This window comes from Austrofundulus limnaeus, unplaced genomic scaffold (assembly GCF_001266775.1).
Source record: "Austrofundulus limnaeus strain Quisiro unplaced genomic scaffold, Austrofundulus_limnaeus-1.0 Scaffold190, whole genome shotgun sequence".
Taxonomy (NCBI): Eukaryota; Metazoa; Chordata; class Actinopteri; order Cyprinodontiformes; family Rivulidae; genus Austrofundulus; species Austrofundulus limnaeus.
Window position 1 is genome coordinate 87,277 of NW_013952592.1, and position 8,455 is coordinate 95,731.

The following is an 8,455-nucleotide window of genomic DNA, read 5'->3' on the forward strand; positions in this document are numbered from 1 at the left end:
AGTATGAGTCACCTGTGAACGATGGTCATGTGTTGTGAGTATCAGTCACCTGGAGGCAGGACATAAAAGCCTGAATTTGCCTGAAACTCTCAGACTGAAGAAGTCTCTTGGAAGAGAGACGAAACGTGTCATTAAAGAAGAACCCGTCCAGARGACCTATACAATTTTTTTTCCTTCTCTTTAAAACCTGCTTCTGTATCTTTGCTCCATTTCCCCCAACTTAGCAAGCATTTGGGTAATTTTTAGCTAATATTTGGCTACATTTATTTTGAGTTTGTTATCTTTAGCTTTTAGTTTATGTTTCACTAGTTTTAATTAGCATGTTTATACTTTTGGCTTGTGTTTTGTTACATTTAGACTTAGATTTTATCTTTCTTTTTCTTTTAACATGAGTTTAGCTACTTTTATATTATAAGTAACATTTTTTGTTTTCAGTTCCTGTTTTACAACTTTTAGCCTTCATTTAGCATTTTGCAACTTACTTAAATTTTACCTATTTTGCACCTTTTTCGTGCTTTGTTACTTTTAGCTTCTAGCAAGAATTTTGCTACCTTTAGTTGTCATTTAGTAACTTTTAGTTAGCATTTGTCTACTTTTACAAAACAATTAGCTACTTAGTGTTGCCAGGTTTCAGCTTGTGTTTGGCTAGTTTTAAATTTTCTATCATTCTGCTACTTTAGTTTACATTTTGATACTTTTAATACCCATTTAGAACTTTAAGTTTTAGGTAGTGTTTTACTAGTTTCGGTTAAAATTCTTTTAATTTCTGTTCTGCATTTTTTAAGAGAGTCATTCAGCACTAGCCTGGCCCTTGTCTTCCTGTACAGTTCCACTCAATTCTAGTTTCCCTTCACTGCTCTGTCTGGGATTTCTCCCATACACAAGGATGTCTTCAGGAGAATTTTCATCCGGGCCAATCAGAGAACAGAACGTTGATTTTCTGCACAGTGTCTGCTTGTAGTTTATTTTACGTAAGCAAATCAGCAAACAGAAGGCGGAGTTTTGAACAATGTCGATTTTCTGCGCAGTATCTGCTAGTTAGTTTAGCATAGAGCAGTGGAGGAAGTGTATGAAGACAGTCCGTGTTGATAAGGCTAACAAATTAAAATAAACTTGTCTGACAAAGCCTGCAGCTCTCATTTACAGTCGTCTTGTTCGGCTCGGTACTTTTCTCCTCTCAGTAGGGTTGTTTACAGCACACGCAATTTCCGGTTAGCTTCTTAGCATAGTCTTCTTCACAGTGGAGCTGGCGGACACAAATGTCACGGCCAACTGATCCAATCATTTTAAACGTCAGCAGAGGCCACGCCTCCAGCAAGAATCGCTTCTCTATAGCCGAGAGTCCAGACCCTCGTATGAAGCAAAGTGAAGGACAAGGGTCTGGTTTTTACCAGGCTAATTCAGCACCAACATTCATACGGAATTTTCTCAAAAAATGTTTTTTCTCTACTTCAATTTGTATTTCAGATTTTCTTTTGCTGCTTTGCTGTTTGAATCTGATACAGCAGAGAAGCTCTCTGAAAGCTAACAAGGCTGAATATTTGTAGTGAAAAGGAGCAGGAGTTGGTATGAAATTACCAGCTGATTCCTGCTGAACAGGGTTTCTTCTCTTTTGCTCTTTTGATATTTGATAATAAGCTGCAGAAACAATAAGAGGTGCACCAACAAGAAGCTGTAGAAACACATCCATCCAGAGTGCTTTTACTCCCAGTTCTTGTCCTCTGTGAACACCACTGCTCTGCTGCCAGTTAAAGGTGATGATTAATTAATCATATGTTCTCGCTAATACCCTGCAGTCATGTCCTGTTTCGTCTGGTCTGCAGGGAGAAAGATTTGGTCACACAGCATCAGCTTCTCTCTGCCTTGGGTCACCGACAGGTCAGTCCAACAGAACCTGTTAAATAATTCAGGTTCTGCACAGGAAGCCTGGGACCCACATGTCGCACACAATGAGGACGCACATGATACTAAACTCCAGCCAGGCGAATCACAAATCATCATCAGCCGCTGACGCACCGTGAACCTAAACGACCCGACATGAGTAAAAAGATAAATTAAGTCTGGGGTAGAAGAGAGCAGGAGCCGGTGATGCTGAGGTTTGAAGATTTTATTTTAATCTAATGTTTAAGTAGTGCTCGAATAATTAAAGACACTTGCTGATTATGCAGTCCAATATTTTGCACAGTGGCCCATCTTCTTAAATCATTAGGATGTGAAGCAGATGCACGCCATATAAATGCTTAAAACAATACAAGATGACTGAAAGACATATACAATTTTAAACAATGCTAAAACTCCAAAACCTGTAAAAAAATTTTTTTAAAAATAAAAGAGAAATGATAAATAAGTGGTAATGAGGTGATCTAGAGACAAGCTCACATCCAGAAAGCAAAAAAGTAATGAAAATAGAAGAGGAATTTAGATTTTTTTTAAATAAAAAAAATCTAGCAGAAAAAAATCAGTCACCATTAAAAAAACAGATGAGATCAAAGTCTTGTCTGGGGCACCAAATGTTGGTCTTTGATCAAAATTTATACTGCCTTTAGCTTTAAATAGATTATTTATACCAAGGACAGTGAATTTTTATGTAACTTGTAGCCCAAAGTCAAGACGTACTACTGGCCTTTAGCCATTTTTACATTATTGAGTCTGAATCTTCTTAAATAAAAGTTTTAGATGTTCACCACAGACCAGTACATGTTCCAGTTGCATACTTGAACGTTTTATTCAATCTAAAGAAAATGACATTCAGAAATATAAAACTGGATTACAGTTAAACACATCAGATGGATGTATCAATGTAAACTCACGAAGAATAAAAGCTAGCAATCAGGAACCCGCAGCATGAAACTAGTAAAAGGAATTTTATGGGAAGAAACTTGTCTCAACACAAACTGAATTTAAACTGCTCAGGATGAATCTGTATTTGCATAATGTGAAATTAAAGGCATTGGTTTGAAAATGAATTTCACTAAATTGAAAGTGAATTTAATGGTTTGAATCTGACTTAATTTTCTTTGAAATTGTATTTTGTTGTAATAAAAATTCAGTTGGATTAATTTCACCTTCAGTGCTATAATTCAATTTCAAAATTCAGTTTTTTTGTGTTACACATCCGGTTGCTTGAGAAAGCCAGAGTAGAAAAAAAAATGACACGTTTACGTTATAGAACCAAAATAAAATCCCTGACCTCCTTTCTGACCGAGGCCTCAAGTTATTTGACAAACGCCAAAAAATTCTACAGGAAGAAGAAAATAAAAAGACGAGCTGTGGACAGGTGGGCCGAGCCGCAGTCAGAACATTTGCAGAGAGAGGAGGGAAGCTCAAAAGCAAAGATGGAGGGCGGAAAAACAATCTGAGACAGAGTGAGGACTTTGAAAAGGAATTAGGCAAACATAATTTGGATTAGAAGAGGAAAAAGATGAGGAGCGCCATGCTTATGCATTAGCCATGGAAGCAAAGATACCCTGTATCAGGTTATAGCTCTGGGTGCTAGTTTCCACCTGTAGTCCCTGACCCAGCCCACACAATATTATAAAATAAAAAAAAACATTATTAAAAAGGCACCATAAATATACAATGACTAAAGTTAAACGGTTAATTGCACATGATACAATTTTGCCCAACCCTGGTTTAAGCAACTGATTAGAGCTGTTTACAAGTTGAAGGCTGGTTCAAGCTCGACTTATAGCTGATATCTTGGATGTATAAATCTGAATTTTGTGAAATGAGCCCCAGTTTAGCTCAGCAAAAAGCAGAATAAACTGTTTAGATTAGCAGAAAACTAAAATCCTAAGTTAGCTTAGAACAAAGGTAAAATATTAGCTGTCATCATACTTCACAAGTATCTTATCAAAACTTTAATACAAAAACGAAAACCCAGAAAAATAAACTATCCCTTCAGTGTAGTTGATTTTGTTGTTACAATTATGAAATTTATTCAAGGGTGTAAACAAACATCAGTGCTGCTGATGAAATTCAGTGGAAACAGAATCTTTCTTATACAGTTACCGTAAGCGATTATAAGTATTTATTAAGAAGCTTTTGACATCTTGTGAATATTTTCTAACCTTGCAGGAAGCTTAATAATCATCCGATGAGTTTAAACCGACGCAGGAGAGAAATGAGTGTGAGCATCAAACTTCGGCATCAGCTGAATTAATCAGGAGCCTTGGAGAGCTCTTCAGTGTGCAGGCTAACATAATATCTAATGACTCCGAGTCGGAGCACACCATGTCCCTGCTTGAACTTTAAACACTTGAGAAACATAAGGAGTAAAAGCGGGAAAATAACACTCTGTACCCATTACCCTTCGGTGGAAGTTCAGGCTGAAGTCGTATGAAGAATATAAAGAGATGAGCCCCTCAGCAGATTTAAAGTTGCAAAACTAATTCCAGGAACGAGAATTCGGTGTAGATTCTCCGTATTTGCAGACTGTGGTATGCCGTTCGAGTGTGAGCAGTGTTTGGGACTCGGTGATCGTGCGGTGAGCCCTCACTTTATGCAGCTGTCAGGTATTCCCAGGTGCCCTTTAACACATCACACAGTTTGCACAGCAGGCAAGGCCATAGGTTCACATCTACAATTCAAAGCAGCTTCGCTCAAACGTAGGCTCCCGAGTAATAGACTACTGTCACTGATGAGTCCCCGAGGTGCATGGAGTGAATCCTTTCTCACATCCCTATCGATTTGCCCGGGAGTCCTACCTGATTTACATCGACGAGAACACCAGGGCCCAAATGAAAGTAAGCATGTTTCAAAACGGTAAACACAAGGGATCCGCCTCTTGCTGCGCAAACAAATGAGGCGAGCACTCAGGTTTGAACAGAAAACTGGTACAAAACTGCTGACTAGACTACTTTTGTTTATGTTTTCTAATAAAATACGCAATAAAGTAATTTAATGAGATTTGTCATAATCTTGAGTGCATTTGCATTTAAATAACAGACTTTAGGTTTATACAATATACAATTAATAGATTTACAAAAGCTTAAGTACAGCGGGTAAAATAAGTATTGAACATGTCAACATTTTTCTCAGTAAATATATTACTAGAGGTGCTAATGACATGAAATTTCCATCAGATGTCGGTAACAACCCAAGTGATCCATACATACAAAGAAATCAAACCATAAATGTCCAGAAATGAAGTTATTTGTAATAATGTGGAATGGCACAGGGAAAAAGTATTGAACACACTTACTGAAATTTATCTAATACTTTGTACAAAAGCCTTTGTTGTCAATGACAGCTTCAAGACGCCTCCTGTATGGAGAAACTAGTGGCATGCATTGCTCAGGTGTGATTTTGGCCCATTCTTCCACACAAACAGTCTTCAAATCTTGAAGGTTTCGTGGACCTCTTCTATGAACTCTGATCTTTAGTTCTTTCCATAGATTTTCTGTTGGATTCAGGTCAGGTGATTGGCTGGGCCATTCCAGCAGCTTTAGTTTCTTTCTCTGAAACCAACTGAGAGTTTCCTTGACTTTGTGTTTGGGCTCATTGTCTTGCTGAAATGTCCAGCCACGTTTCATCTTCATCATCCTGGTAGATGGAAGCAGATTTTTATCAAGAATGTCTCTGTACATTTTTCCATTCATCCTTCCTTCAATTATTTGAAGTTTGCCAGTACCATATGCTGAAAAACAGCCCCACACCATGATGTTCCCACCTCCAAACTTCACTGTTGGTATGGTGTTTTTGGGCTGATGTGCAGTGCCATTTGACCTCCAAACATGATGTGTATTCTGGCATCCAAACATTTCAATGTTGGTCTCATCTGACCAGACTATATTCTCCCAGTATTACACAGGCTTGTTTAAATGTTGTGCAGCAAACTTTAAAGGAGCTTCAACATGCTGTTTCTTCAGCAGTGGAGTCTTGTGTGGTGAGCGTGCATACAGGCCATGGTGGTTCAGTGCATTACTTATTGTTTTCTTTGAAACAATCATACCTGCTAATTCCAGGTCTTTCTGAAGCTCTCCACAAGTGGTCCTTGGCTCATGGACAACTCTTCTGATAATTCTTTTCACTCCTCTGTCAGAAATCTTGTGAGGAGCACCTGGTCGTGGTCGGTTTATGGTGAAATAATGTTCTTTCCACTTCTGAATTATGGCCCCAACAGTGCTCACTGGAACCTTCAGAAGTTTAGACATTCTTCTGTAACCGATGCCATCATTATGCTTTGCAACAATAAGTTTGTGAAGGTCTTGAGAGAGCTCTTTACTTTTACCCATCATCAGATGGTTCTTGTGTGATACCTGGCCATCATTTGGGACTGAACCAGCTGATATTAACTTGCACTGACAAGGGGCAGGCTTGCTTTCTAATTACTGAGAGAGTTCAGCTGGTGTCTTGGCTTTCCATGCCTTTTTACACCTCCCTTTCTTCATGTGTTCAATACTTTTTCCCTGTGCCATTCCACATTATTACAAGTAACTTCATTTCTGGACATTTATGGTTTGATTTCTTTGTATGTATGGATCACTTGGGTTGTTACCAACAACTGTTGAAAATTTCATGTCATTAGCACCTCTAGTAATATATTTACTGAGAAAAATGGTGACGTGTTCAATACTTATTTTATCCGCTGTATATAGTGGTTTTGGCATTTTTGTTCATAAAAAAGAAAATTTTCATGTGAATTGAAATTTTTACTTTTTCATGACTTTCAAGTGTGCTAAGCAATTCAAAAGAGTATTTTTGTTTAAAGGTTTTCAAGTGTTTTAAAACATTTTTTTACTTCCGTGTCATGCTTTTAAATACACATATGAACAAATTACAGAGCAGATGATTTATACATGTATATACAACTGTGTTTCATCAGGTGTGGTTAAAAGCAACTAAAACATGACTCACCAAGACGATTTTTCTGGAGCTCTGACAGCTTTTTAGTCACAACTTCAGATTGGTTTTGTCTGACAACAAAAACAAAAAAATGTGTGACTGACAACAGCTTTGCTTTTCAGTTCTTACAGAAAGTGAAGCAAACATGTAAAAAAACTGGCACCAAACAGAATAAAAAATACAAACATCACGCTTTAGTAAATATGCTATTTGGTGCATGAAATCATCTTGAAACATTTAACAGCTTGTTTTTTTCTGGGGTTTTTTTTTTTGGAAACTTTTCCTCACAACAATGAACATGAATGAATTTATTGAACAAAGTGAATCATAAGCACAAACTTTTTTTTTTAAATGTGTAAAGTGAACTTTAAATTAGCATTTTCGTTCTTCTCTGGTTTGTACACTATCAGGGTTTGGTTGGAATGAGTTTTCCCACTTAAAGTTTCATTTTGTTCACAGATTAATAATAACTCAAAGTGAATTGGTGAGTTAGCGGGTCAGTTCACAGTGTGACACAGAGAGCCACAACATCTGGGGGACCAAACCAACAGATGGATTAAAAGCAACAGTCTATTAGATGTCAGCTCATTTAGGAGTCAGTATCAACCTCTGGTATTAAAAATGAAAGGCTTATGATTCCTTGATGGAATGCACATCACCCGCCGCTTTTCAAGTTTAGGACTAAAATGGTTCTACGTTAAGAAATGAGTTAAGAGGAAAGAGCTTCAAAACTCGTTTAGTGCTTAAAGACAGCGAGAGGAACATTTAGTTTAAATTTTTTTTCTGAGCACATAAAATTATTCCTGTGAATCTGTCAGAGAGGCAGATGAGGCGGTGACAGTGATGTAATTATGTTGTTGGTGTCGGCTCGGCGTGGCGCGAGCGTCGACGGAGCCGTCAGCTCGAGGGAAATGTGAGTTTGAAGAATGTCAAGGATTTTAGTTTCACTGCTGAAAAAGACGACAGATTTTTGGAAATGTCACTGTGTAAACATATTAAAAAGGTTACGCTTCATCAGTCACGTGCACGTCGATGAGCGTGTGAACACCCACACACATACACACACACACACACACACAGGCCACACCAGTAAATGACCTTTTGTCTAATCATTGCTTTTGAGTAAACAACGACAAACGGCGTCTTCATGAATCCCACAGACACCTAAATTACTTCCACCGCATCGTAATTTCTGCTTTCAAATGGCAGAAAAATGCAAAGCAGGAGTGGGAAAAATTAGCCATGAGCAGAAAATAACAAAAACAGGAGAGGAAAGCACTCAAATTTTTCTCAGAGCTGTAATTTTACCACCATTAAAATGCTGTCCTACCCCCAACTCCCCCTTCCAAAAACAGATACTGAACAGAACTGGCAGCTTTTACAACAGAACAAAGCTTCTGTGGTGTACACGGATGCATCACTCAGCCTCCCGCTTCCACTTCCATTTCTGCATATCCTAAATTGTATTTAATAGCTTCAATCAGAGCAGAGAGAGAGAGAGAGCATTCCTGCTGCTAATGCAATATTTGTGTTTGAAGAGGGGACTTTGTGAGCGAACCATCAGTCCCTTTGCCATTAACGTTGCATTACATGTCCCCCCCCCCACCCC

The 8,455-nt window shown here is 38.1% G+C and overlaps 1 long non-coding RNA gene across 2 annotated transcripts in view; it reads right to left on the reverse strand.

The window, feature by feature from the left end:
• Nucleotides 1-8,455, reverse strand: part of LOC106524502 (uncharacterized) — a 25,614-nt gene that overhangs the window by 10,867 nt on the left and 6,292 nt on the right. For both annotated transcript variants that reach the window (XR_001311011.1, XR_001311010.1), the window contains one exon: nucleotides 6,859-6,917. This is a non-coding gene — a long non-coding RNA (uncharacterized LOC106524502). The remainder of the gene's footprint in view (nucleotides 1-6,858; nucleotides 6,918-8,455) is intronic.